Source organism: Oncorhynchus nerka, linkage group LG27, assembly GCF_034236695.1.
Source record: "Oncorhynchus nerka isolate Pitt River linkage group LG27, Oner_Uvic_2.0, whole genome shotgun sequence".
NCBI classification, from domain to species: Eukaryota; Metazoa; Chordata; class Actinopteri; order Salmoniformes; family Salmonidae; genus Oncorhynchus; species Oncorhynchus nerka.
Window position 1 is genome coordinate 7,717,949 of NC_088422.1, and position 13,050 is coordinate 7,730,998.

Here is a 13,050-nt window from a genome sequence, read left to right on the forward strand (position 1 = left end):
TTGGACTCACCTTGTTGTGTTGTGCTCACTTCAACAGGAAGGTGGCCTTTGTGATTTCCAACTTGTTGTGTAATGTTCAATGGTCGATACGTTTTATCTATAATTTCTCTACATAATTTATCTTCCTATGACAAGTATTGAAAAGGATTTGCCAGTAGATTGTCGACTGGATTCATGATGATGACCGCTAGCTTGGTATCTAAGATGTTGAAAGTATGATGTTGACATGATCAGTCCAATCAAAGATACGGTAAATATAACCTGATTTGACATTCTTTTATCCGTGGACCTAGATCTCCTCATAGATTTTGCAGTGACGTAGTGTCCCCTTGAATGAGAGAACACTGAGCCAATCACAGCGCAACTAGAGAACATTACCAACCAACCAAACCCTACATTCTGTATTTTACGTATATTCCTCCAGGATTTGTTTTAAAGCCCCCAAAACTTATTTTCATTAACGGGTGTAAAATCGATCAAAATAAGGTCCTTTTTGGTCAAGGTTGGCTAAAAGTATACCTCATAATTTGTGTTCGACACTGATCTAATATGACTTACTTAAATTCACCCAACACCAACAAAAGGCACAAAAATGGCTGTAGCATCTAGTTATTTTGAGAGAGAGAGAGAGAGAGAGAGAGAGAGAGAGAGAGAGAAAGAGAGAGAGAGAAAACAAAAAGATAATTACTTAACACATTGGAAAGAATTAACAAAAAAACAGAGCAAACTAGAATGCTATTTGGCCCTACACAGAGAGTACACAGCGGCAGAATACCTGACCACTGTGACTGACCCAAAATTAAGGAAAGCTTTGACTATGTACAGACTCAGTGAGCATAGCCTTGCTATTGAGAAAGGCCGCCGTAGGCAGACATGGCTCTCAAGAGAAGACAGGCTATGTGCTCACTGCCCACAAAATGAGGTGGAAACTGAGCTGCACTTCCTAACCTCCTGCCCAATGTATGACCATATTAGAGAGACATATTTCCCCCAGATTACACAGATCCACAAAGAATTCGAAAACAAATCCAATTTTGAAAAACTCCCATATCTTTTGGGTGAAATTCCACAGTGTGCCATCACAGCAGCAAGATTTGTGACCTGTTGCCACGAGAAAAGGGCAACCAGTGAAGAACAAACACCATTGTAAATACAACCCATATTTATGCTTATTCATTTTATCTTGTGTCCTTTAACTATTTGTACATTGTATATATATATATAATATGACATTTGTAATGTCTTTACTGTTTTGAAACTTCTGTATGTGTAATGTTTACTGTTAATTTTTGTTGTTTTTCACTTTATATATTCACTTTGTATGTTATCTACCTCACTTGCTTTGGCAATGTTAACACATGTTTCCCATGCCAATAAAGCCCTTGAATTGAAAATTGAATTGAGAGAGAGAGAGAGAGAGAGAGAGAGAGAGAGAGAGAGAGAGAGAGAGAGAGAGAGAGAGAGAGAGAGAGAGAGAGAGAGAGAGAGAGATATATAGATATATAGATATATAGATATGCAGGTCATATTATACCATTAGAAAAACATCTTTATTTAAATTTCACCCTTTGTTAATTGTTGCTCAAAATTAACCCAATAATTCCGACAAATGGAACATATTGAACAGTATCATCCACAATGGGGCAAAACTAGCTAAATAAATCTTTGAAAAACTGAAAAATAATTATGAATTAAATCTGATTTTAAAAAGTAAGATCCCAAACAAATATTACAGAACTGCTTCTCTTTTTTGATGCTTATTGTGTGGGTTACACATCATAGTGTACCTCCTATTTTTAAAGGTGGCAAAGTGGTCAACAACACTATTGTGGCTTAGTGGCCCCAAGCACTTCACCCTCTATGGACATGGCTGCATGACAAATGCAAGCCTTTTCTGCCCCGCTGTCTTACGCAACCAGGAGTACAGCCGGCGCACTAAAGGACCTTTCACAGGAGTGCAGCCGGCGCAGTGCACTAAAGGACCTTTCACAGGAGTACAGCCGGCACAGTGCACTAAAGGACCTTTCACAGGAGTACAGCCGGCGCAGTGCACTAAAGGACCTTTCACAGGAGTGCAGCTGGCGCACTAAAGGACCTTTCACAGGAGTGCAGCCGGCGCACTAAAGGACCTTTCACAGGAGTGCAGCTGGTGCACTAAAGGACCTTTCACAGGAGTGCAGCCGGCGCACTAAAGGACCTTTCACAGGAGTGCAGCCGGCGCACTAAAGGACCTTTCACAGGAGTGCAGCTGGCGCACTAAAGGACCTTTCACAGGAGTGCAGCCCGCAGTGCACTAAAGGACCTTTCACAGGAGTGCAGCCGGCGCAGTGCACTAAAGGACCTTTCACAGGAGTGCAGCCGGCGCACTAAAGGACCTTTCACAGGAGTGCAGCCGGCGCACTAAAGGACCTTTCACAGGAGTGCAGCTGGCGCACTAAAGGACCTTTCACAGGAGTGCAGCCGGCGCACTAAAGGACCTTTCACAGGAGTGCAGCCGGCGCACTAAAGGACCTTTCACAGGAGTGCAGCTGGCGCACTAAAGGACCTTTCACAGGAGTGCAGCCCGCAGTGCACTAAAGGACCTTTCACAGGAGTGCAGCCGGCGCAGTGCACTAAAGGACCTTTCACAGGAGTGCAGCCGGCGCACTAAAGGACCTTTCACAGGAGTGCAGCCGGCGCACTAAAGGACCTTTCACAGGAGTGCAGCCGGCGCACTAAAGGACCTTTCACAGGAGTGCAGCCGGCGCACTAAAGGACCTTTCACAGGAGTGCAGCCGGCGCAGTGCACTAAAGGACCTTTCACAGGAGTGCAGCCGGTGCACTAAAGGACCTTTCACAGGAGTGCAGCCGGCGCAGTGCACTAAAGGACCTTTCACAGGAGTGCAGCTGGCGCACTAAAGGACCTTTCACAGGAGTGCAGCTGGCGCACTAAAGGACCTTTCACAGGAGTGCAGCCGGCGCACTAAAGGACCTTTCACAGGAGTGCAGCTGGCGCACTAAAGGACCTTTCACAGGAGTACAGCCGGCGCAGTGCACTAAAGGACCTTTCACAGGAGTGCAGCCCGCAGTGCACTAAAGGACCTTTCACAGGAGTGCAGCTGGCGCACTAAAGGACCTTTCACAGGAGTGCAGCTGGCGCACTAAAGGACCTTTCACAGGAGTGCAGTCGGCGCACTAAAGGACCTTTCACAGGAGTGCAGCCGGCGCACTAAAGGACCTTTCACAGGAGTGCAGCCGGCGCAGTAAAGGACCTTTCACAGGAGTGCAGCCGGCGCACTAAAGGACCTTTCACAGGAGTGCAGCCGGCGCAGTAAAGGACCTTTCACAGGAGTGCAGCCGGCGCACTAAAGGACCTTTCACAGGAGTGCAGCTGGTGCACTAAAGGACCTTTCACAGGAGCAGCTGCTCACAGGAAATGTGAGGGCGACCGGAATGATTTCCTTCAGAGAAGGAAACATATCATCAGCCAGGAGGTTATGCACAGCAAGTACATCTTTGGGAGGACGTCCAGCCTCTCTTTTCCGGGCAAGAAAAGTTTCTGGCCACCAACATCTCTTCTGTTCTAACATCAATACCGTAGTGCTCGGCAAACTCAGTTAAGCATGATGTATCTAGGACGTTTTTGGAGTTGGGGCGGCATGCCTGTATGCCTTTGAGCAGACCATCTCCCATTTTCCTTTGTTTGCGTTTTCTAGCTGCATCTGTCTCCTGGAATATTGTGAATTTCCCAGAGTGCTTTGGTTCTGTCATAAAGTTCCGTGGTAAATGCATCTGTGCGTTTGCCTATCAGTGTGTCACATACAGCTTGTTCGCTGAAAATGAACTTCTGCCAGGTCTACAGTCTCTTTCTGGAGGAACTTATGAAGTCCCTCAGTTACAGAAAGAAGGGACTGAAACATCAGTAGCAAATATAGAGAACGGATGAAGTCCCTCAGTTACAGAAAGAAGAGACTGAAACATCAGTAGCAAATATAGAGAACGGATGAAGTCCCTCAGTTACAGAAAGAAGAGACTGAAACATCAGTAGCAAATACAGAGAACTGATGAAGCTTTGCTCTCAGACAATCAACCATGGCAGATAGACAATCAACCATGGCAGATAGACAATCAACCATGGCAGATAGACAATCAACCATGGCAGAGAGACAATCAGCCATGGCAGATAGACAATCAACCATGGCAGATAGACAATCAACCATGGCAGATAGACAATCAACCATGGCAGATAGACAATCAGCCATGGCAGATAGACAATCAACCATGGCAGATAGACAATCAACCATGGCAGAGAGACAATCAACCATTGCAGATAGACAATCAACCATGGCAGATAGACAATCAACCATGGCAGAGAGACAATCAACCATGGCAGATAGGCAATCAACCATGGCAGATAGACAATCAACCATGGCAGATAGACAATCAACCATGGCAGATAGACAATCAACCATGGCAGATAGACAATCAACCATGGTAGATAGACAATCAACCATGGCAGATAGACAATCAACCATGGCAGAGAGACAATCAACCATGGCAGATAGACAATCAACAATGGCAGATAGACAATCAACCATGGCAGATAGACAATCAACCATGGCAGATAGACAATCAACCATGGCAGATAGACAATCAGCCATGGCAGATAGACAATCAACCACGGCAGATAGACAATCAACCATGGCAGATAGACAATCAACCATGGCAGATAGACAATCAAAACATGGCAGATAGACAATCAACCATGGCAGATTGTCTATCAGCCATGGCAGATAGACAATCAAAAAGAGCACTTAAAGTGTTCAGGACTGCATTTATGGACTGCAACCAGCGAGAGTTTGAGAGTTGTACATGTCCAGCTGATGCTATTCCAAGTTTGGACTGAGGTTCTTTGAACTTGTGGTGGTTAACTAGGGATGTACTGAAAAAACAAATACACCATTCTCCAAGAAACTGAAGAAACTCAGCAGCCTCCGAAATAGCCCTGCAAGTATGCTACAACACCAAATGATGCTCATGAGCAAAGCAATGTACATGAATTGCCTCCGGATGCAGCACTCTGAAATGTGCTTGCTCCTTTGGACAAACTCGGGGCGGCAGCGTAGCTGAGTGGTTAGAGCGTTGGACTAGTAACTGGAAGGTTGCAAGTTCAAACCCCCGAGCTGACAAGGTACAAATCTGTCGTTCTGCCCCTGAACAGGCAGTTAACCCACTGTTCCTAGGCCGTCATTGAAAATAAGACTTTGTTCTTAACTGACTTGCCTAGTTAAATAAAGGTAAAACTCATGACAGCCTTACCATCATAGGTCTGTGCAACGCACTGTAGGCCTGCTACCCTCAAACAGGTCAACACACTTTAGGCCTGCTACCCTCTCATAGGTTTAGGCCTGCTACCCTCAAATAGGTTTAGGCCTGCTAACCTCAAATAGGTTTAGGCCTGCTACCCTCTCATAGGTTTAGGCCTGCTACCCTCTCATAGGTTTAGGCTTGCTACCCTCTCATAGGTTTAGGCCTGCTACCCTCTCATAGGTCAACACATTTTAGGCCTGCTACCCTCTCATAGGTCAACACATTTTAGGCCTGCTACCCTCTCATAGGTCAACACACTTTAGGCCTGCTACCCTCAAATAGGTCAACGCACTTTAGGCCTGCTACCCTCTCATAGGTCAACACACTGTAGGCATGCTACCCTCTCATAGGTCAACACACTTTAGGCCTGCTACCCTCTCATAGGTCAACACACTTTAGGCCTGCTACCCTCTCATAGGTCAACACACTTTAGGCCTGCTACCCTCTCAGGTCAACACACTTTAGCTGCTACCCTCTCATAGGTCAACACACTTTAGGCCTGCTACCCTCTCATAGGTCAACACACTTTAGGCCTGCTACCCCTCTCATAGGTCAACACACTTTAGGCCTGCTACCCCTCTCATAGGTCAACACACTTTAGGCCTGCTACCCTCTCATAGGTCAACACACTTTAGGCCTGCTACCCTCTCATAGGTCAACACACTTTAGGCCTGCTATCCCTCTCATAGGTCAACACACTTTAGGCCTGCTACCCCTCTCATAGGTCAACACACTGTAGGCATGCTACCCTCTCATAGGTCAACACACTTTAGGCCTGCTACCCTCTCATAGGTCAACACACTTTAGGCCTGCTACCCCTCTCATAGGTCAACACACTTTAGGCCTGCTACCCTCTCATAGGTCAACACACTTTAGGCCTGCTACCCCTCTCATAGTTCAACACACTTTAGGCCTGCTACCCCTCTCATAGGTCAACACACTTTCGGCCTGCTACCCCTCTCATAGGTCAACACACTTTAGGCCTGCTACCCTCTCATAGGTTTAGGCCTGCTACCCTCTCATAGGTCAACACACTTTAGGCCTGCTACCTTCAAATACGTCAACACATTTTAGGCCTGCTACCCTCTCATAGGTCAACACACTTTAGGCCTGCTACCCCTCTCATAGGTCAACACACTTTAGGCCTGCTACCCTCAAATAGGTCAACACACTTTAGGCCTGCTACCCTCTCATAGGTCAACACACTGTAGGCCTGCTACCCTCTCATAGGTCAACACACTTTAGGCCTGCTACCCTCTCATAGGTCAACACACTTTAGGCCTGCTACCGTCTCATAGGTCAACACACTTTAGGCCTGCTACCCCTCTCATAGGTCAACACACTTTAGGCCTGCTACCCTCTCATAGGTCAACACACTTTAGGCCTGCTACCCCTCTCATAGGTCAACACACTTTAGGCCTGCTACCCCTCTCATAGGTCAACACACTTTAGGCCTGCTACCCTCTCATAGGTCAACACACTTTAGGCCTGCTACCCTCTCATAGGTCAACACACTTTAGGCCTGCTACCCTCTCATAGGTCAACACACTTTAGGCCTGCTACCCCTCTCATAGGTCAACACACTTTAGGCCTGCTACCCCTCTCATAGGTCAACACACTTTAGGCCTGCTACCCCTCTCATAGGTCAACACACTTTAGGCCTGCTACCCCTCTCATAGGTCAACACACTTTAGGCCTGCTACCCCTCTCATAGGTCAACACACTTTAGGCCTGCTACCCTCTCATAGGTCAACACACTTTAGACCTGCTACCCCTCTCATAGGTCAACACACTTTAGGCCTGCTACCCTCTCATAGGTCAACACACTTTAGGCCTGCTACCCTCTCATAGGTCAACACACTTTAGGCCTGCTACCCTCTCATAGGTCAACACACTTTAGGCCTGCTACCCTCTCATAGGTCAACACACTTTAGGCCTGCTACCCTCTCATAGGTCAACGCACTTTAGGTCTGCTACCCTCTCATTGGTCAACACACTTTAGGCCTGCTACCCCTCTCATAGGTCAACACACTTTAGGCCTGCTACCCCTCTCATAGGTCAACACACTTTAGGCCTGCTACCCCTCTCATAGGTCAACACACTTTAGGCCTGCTACCCTCTCATAGGTCAACACACTTTAGGCCTGCTACCCCTCTAATAGGTCAACACACTTTAGGCCTGCTACCCTCTCATTTGGAGCTGCTGTTGCAACTCATTTGCTATCGATTGGGCATCAAAATGACTTGATTTCTGCTAGTGCTTGTAAAGACTCCTTGACTGTCCCCTCTGTCACATACCTAACACACAGAGCCAACTGTTCATCTCTGGCCTCATCCACCATAATGGTATACATTCCAGACGTTGACATCTCAGAGACCATGGTGTCTGTAATCTCTTGAACGCAGAATTCAATCATGTCATTCTGGAGATTCTGGAGAGAGAGACGTCGCATTTGATGGAGTATTGTGCCTTTGCAGGAAAGGGTCAAACTCCTTCAAAATCTCTATACATTCTAGAAAGTTCCCTCTATTCGTACTGTCACTAGATTCGTCATTGTCACGGAAAGAGTGTCCCTGTCTTCTTAACATTGAGGTGACCGCAACAATTCTCCTCAGATACAACCTTCTCTCTGCAATATCACCAGCATGGTCAGATGTTCAAATCTGAGCAATGTTGCCATGACTGCTAGTTGCCTGGGAGCTTTGCCACAACACTGTCTCTGTGTGTTTGTGCCATTTGATGTTTAATGAAGATGCAATTTTTGCATCCATTATTGACAAAATAATCAAATGTAATGTTTTTGCCAAAAACTCTACCCAATTCTATTTCTCAAACCAGCAGTGCTGAAATGTCCTTTTCTATGTGACCAAAAGGTTGGTGTGGGCTTTTCAGCTTAACTTGTCTGGGCCCAGTGTCTTTGTAATCGCTCTCATTTCTGGAAGGAGTTGCTGCAGCGGCTTTCTCTCTCTCCTGATCTGTTTGTTCTCCCGCTTTCTCTGTCTGGATCTGTTTGTTGTCTCTCTCTCTCTGGATCTGTTTGTTGTCTCTCTCTCTGGATCTGTTTGTTGTCCCTCTCTCTCTAGATCTGTTTGTTGTCTCTCTCTCTCTGGATCTGTTTGTTGTCTCTCTCTCTCTCTGGATCTGTTTGTTGTCTCTCTCTCTGTCTGGATCTGTTTGTTGTCTCTCTCTCTGGATCTGTTTGCTGTCCCTCTCTCTCTGGATCTGTTTGTTGTCTCTCTCTCTCTCTGGATCTGTTTGTTGTCTCTCTCTCTGTCTGGATCTGTTTGTTGTCCCACTCTCTCTGGATCTGTTTGTTGTCCCTCTCTCTCTGGATCTGTTTGTTGTCTCTCTCTCTCTGGATCTGTTTGTTGTCTCTCTCTCTCTGGATCTGTTTGTTGTCCCTCTCTCTCTCTCTGGATCTGTTTGTTGTCCCTCTCTCTCTCTGGATCTGTTTGTTGTCTCTCTCTCTGGATCTGTTTGTTGTCTCTCTCTCTGGATCTGTTTGTTGTCTCTCTCTCTGGATCTGTTTGTTGTCTCTCTCTCTCTGGATCTGTTTGTTGTCTCTCTCTCTGGATCTGTTTGTTGTCTCTCTCTCTCTGTATCTGTTTGTTGTCCCTCTCTCTGGATCTGTTTGTTGTCTCTCTCTCTCTGGATCTGTTTGTTGTCTCTCTCTCTCTGGATCTGTTTGTTGTCCCTCTCTCTCTGGATCTGCTATTTGTCTCTCTCTCTCTGGATCTGTTTGTTGTCCCTCTCTCTCTGGATCTGCTTGTTGTCCCTCTCTCTCTGGATCTGTTTGTTGTCCCTCTCTCTCTGGATCTGTTTGTTGTCCCCTTCTCTCTGGATCTGCTTGTTGTCTCTCTCTCTCTGGATCTGTTTGTTGTCTCTCTCTCTCTGGATCTGTTTGTTGTCCCTCTCTCTCTGGATCTGCTTGTTGTCCCTCTCTCTCTGGATCTGCTTGTTGTCTCTCTCTCTCTGGATCTGTTTGTTGTCCCTCTCTCTCTGGATCTGTTTGTTGTCCCTCTCTCTCTGGATCTGTTTGTTGTCTCTCTCTCTCTGGATCTGTTTGTTGTCTCTCTCTCTGGATCGGTTTCTTGTCTCTCTCTCTGGATATGTTTGTTGTCTCTCTCTCTCTGTATCTGTTTGTTGTCTCTCTCTCTCTGGATCTGTTTGTCGTCTCTCTCTCTCTCTGGATCTGTTTCTTGTCCCTCTCTCTCTCTCTCTCTGGATATGTTTGTTGTCCCTCTCTCTCTCTGGATCTGTTTGTTGTCTCTCTCTCTGGATCTGTTTGTTGTCTCTCTCTCTGGATCTGTTTGTTGTCCCTCTCTCTCTGGATCTGTTTGTTGTCTCTCTCTCTCTGGATCTGTTTGTTGTCCCTCTCTCTCTGGATCTGTTTGTTGTCCCTCTCTCTCTGGATCTGTTTGTTGTCCCTCTCTCTCTGGATCTGTTTGTTGTCCCTCTCACTCTGGATCTGTTTGTTGTCTCTCTCTCTCTGGATCTGTTTGTTGTCTCTCTCTCTCTGGATCTGTTTGTTGTCTCTCTCTCTCTGGATCTGTTTGTTGTCTCTCTCTCTCTGGATCTGTTTGTTGTCTCTCTCTCTGGATCTGTTTGTTGTCTCTCTCTCTGGATATGTTTGTTGTCCCTCTCTCTCTGGATCTGTTTGTTGTCCCTCTCTCTCTCTGGATCTGTTTGTTGTCCCTCTCTCTCTGGATCTGTTTGTTGTCTCTCTCTCTCTCTGGATCTGTTTGTTGTCTCTCTCTCTCTCTGGATCTGTTTGTTGTCCCTCTCTCTCTGGATCTGTTTGTTGTCTCTCTCTCTCTCTGGATCTGTTTGTTGTCCCTCTCTCTCTGGATCTGTTTGTTGTCTCTCTCTCTCTCTGGATCTGTTTGTTGTCTCTCTCTCTGGATCTGTTTGTTGTCCCTCTCTCTCTGGATCTGTTTGTTGTCTCTCTCTCTGGATCTGTTTGTTGTCTCTCTCTCTGGATCTGTTTGTTGTCCCTCTCTCTCTGGATCTGTTTGTTGTCTCTCTCTCTCTCTGGATCTGTTTGTTGTCTCTCTCTCTGGATCTGTTTGTTGTCTCTCTCTCTGGATCTGTTTGTTGTCCCTCTCTCTCTGGATCTGTTTGTTGTCCCTCTCTCTCTGGATCTGTTTGTTGTCTCTCTCTCTGGATCTGTTTGTTGTCTCTCTCTCTGGATCTGTTTGTTGTCCCTCTCTCTCTGGATCTGTTTGTTGTCTCTCTCTCTCTGGATCTGTTTGTTGTCCCTCTCTCTCTCTGGATCTGTTTGTTGTCCCTCTCTCTCTGGATCTGTTTGTTGTCTCTCTCTCTGGATCTGTTTGTTGTCCCTCTCTCTCTGGATCTGTTTGTTGTCTCTCTCTCTGGATCTGTTTGTTGTCCCTCTCACTCTGGATCTGTTTGTTGTCCCTCTCTCTCTGGATCTGTTTGTTGTCCCTCTCTCTCTCTGGATCTGTTTGTTGTCCCTCTCTCTCTCTGGATCTGTTTGTTGTCTCTCTCTCTCTGGATCTGTTTGTTGTCTCTCTCTCTCTGGATCTGTTTGTTGTCTCTCTCTCTCTGGATCTGTTTGTTGTCTCTCTCTCTCTGGATATGTTTGTTGTCCCTCTCTCTCTCTGGATCTGTTTGTTGTCCCTCTCTCTCTGGATCTGTTTGTTGTCCCTCTCTGTCTGGATCTGTTTGTTGTCTCTCTCTCTCTCTGGATCTGTTTGTTGTCTCTCTCTCTCTGGATCTGTTTGTTGTCTCTCTCTCTCTGGATATGTTTGTTGTCCCTCTCTCTCTGGATCTGTTTGTTGTCCCTCTCTCTCTCTGGATCTGTTTGTTGTCCCTCTCTCTCTGGATCTGTTTGTTGTCTCTCTCTCTCTCTGGATCTGTTTGTTGTCTCTCTCTCTCTCTGGATCTGTTTGTTGTCCCTCTCTCTCTGGATCTGTTTGTTGTCTCTCTCTCTCTCTGGATCTGTTTGTTGTCCCTCTCTCTCTGGATCTGTTTGTTGTCTCTCTCTCTCTGGATCTGTTTGTTGTCTCTCTCTCTCTGGATCTGTTTGTTGTCCCTCTCTCTGGATCTGTTTGCTGTCTCTCTCTCTCTGGATCTGTTTGTTGTCTCTCTCTCTCTGGATCTGTTTGTTGTCCCTCTCTCTCTGGATCTGTTTGTTGTCTCTCTCTCTCTCTGGATCTGTTTGTTGTCTCTCTCTCTGGATCTGTTTGTTGTCTCTCTCTCTGGATCTGTTTGTTGTCCCTCTCACTCTGGATCTGTTTGTTGTCCCTCTCTCTCTGGATCTGTTTGTTGTCTCTCTCTCTCTGGATCTGTTTGTTGTCTCTCTCTCTGGATCTGTTTGTTGTCCCTCTCTCTCTGGATCTGTTTGTTGTCTCTCTCTCTCTGGATCTGTTTGTTGTCCCTCTCTCTCTGGATCTGTTTGTTGTCCCTCTCTCTCTCTGGATCTGTTTGTTGTCTCTCTCTCTCTGGATCTGTTTGTTGTCCCTCTCTCTCTGGATCTGTTTGTTGTCTCTCTCTCTGGATCTGTTTGTTGTCCCTCTCACTCTGGATCTGTTTGTTGTCCCTCTCTCTCTGGATCTGTTTGTTGTCCCTCTCTCTCTCTGGATCTGTTTGTTGTCCCTCTCTCTCTCTGGATCTGTTTGTTGTCTCTCTCTCTCTGGATCTGTTTGTTGTCTCTCTCTCTCTGGATCTGTTTGTTGTCTCTCTCTCTCTGGATCTGTTTGTTGTCTCTCTCTCTGGATATGTTTGTTGTCCCTCTCTCTCTCTGGATCTGTTTGTTGTCCCTCTCTCTCTGGATCTGTTTGTTGTCCCTCTCACTCTGGATCTGTTTGTTGTCCCTCTCTCTGGATCTGTTTGTTGTCTCTCTCTCTCTGGATCTGTTTGTTGTCTCTCTCTCTGGATCTGTTTGTTGTCCCTCTCTCTCTGGATCTGTTTGTTGTCTCTCTCTCTCTGGATCTGTTTGTTGTCCCTCTCTCTCTGGATCTGTTTGTTGTCTCTCTCTCTCTCTGGATCTGTTTGTTGTCTCTCTCTCTCTCTGGATCTGTTTGTTGTCTCTCTCTCTGGATCTGTTTGTTGTCCCTCTCTCTCTGGATCTGTTTGCTGTCTCTCTCTCTCTGGATCTGTTTGTTGTCTCTCTCTCTCTGGATCTGTTTGTTGTCCCTCTCTCTCTGGATCTGTTTGTTGTCTCTCTCTCTCTGGATCTGTTTGTTGTCCCTCTCTCTCTGGATCTGTTTGTTGTCTCTCTCTCTCTGGATCTGTTTGTTGTCCCTCTCTCTCTGGATCTGTTTGTTGTCTCTCTCTCTCTGGATCTGTTTGTTGTCCCTCTCTCTCTGGATCTGTTTGTTGTCTCTCTCTCTCGCTGGATCTGTTTGTTGTCCCTCTCTCTCTGGATCTGTTTGTTGTCTCTCTATCTCTGGATCTGTTTGTTGTCCCTCTCTCTCTGGATCTGTTTGTTGTCCCTCTCTCTCTCTGGATCTGTTTGTTGTCCCTCTCTCTCTGGATCTGTTTGTTGTCTCTCTCTCTCTGGATCTGTTTGTTGTCTCTCTCTCTGGATCTGTTTGTTGTCCCTCCCTCTCTCTCTGGATCTGTTTGTTGTCCCTCTCTCTCTCTGGATCTGTTTGTTGTCCCTCTCTTGATCTGTTTGTTGTCCCTCTCTCTCTGGATCTGTTTGTTGTCTCTCTCTGGATCTGTTTGTTGTCCCTC

At 46.4% G+C, this 13,050-nt stretch overlaps 1 protein-coding gene across 1 annotated transcript in view; it reads right to left on the minus strand.

The window, feature by feature from the left end:
• The window catches only part of LOC115127105 (extracellular matrix organizing protein FRAS1-like), a 521,989-nt gene that overhangs the window by 424,719 nt on the left and 84,220 nt on the right, over positions 1–13,050 (minus strand).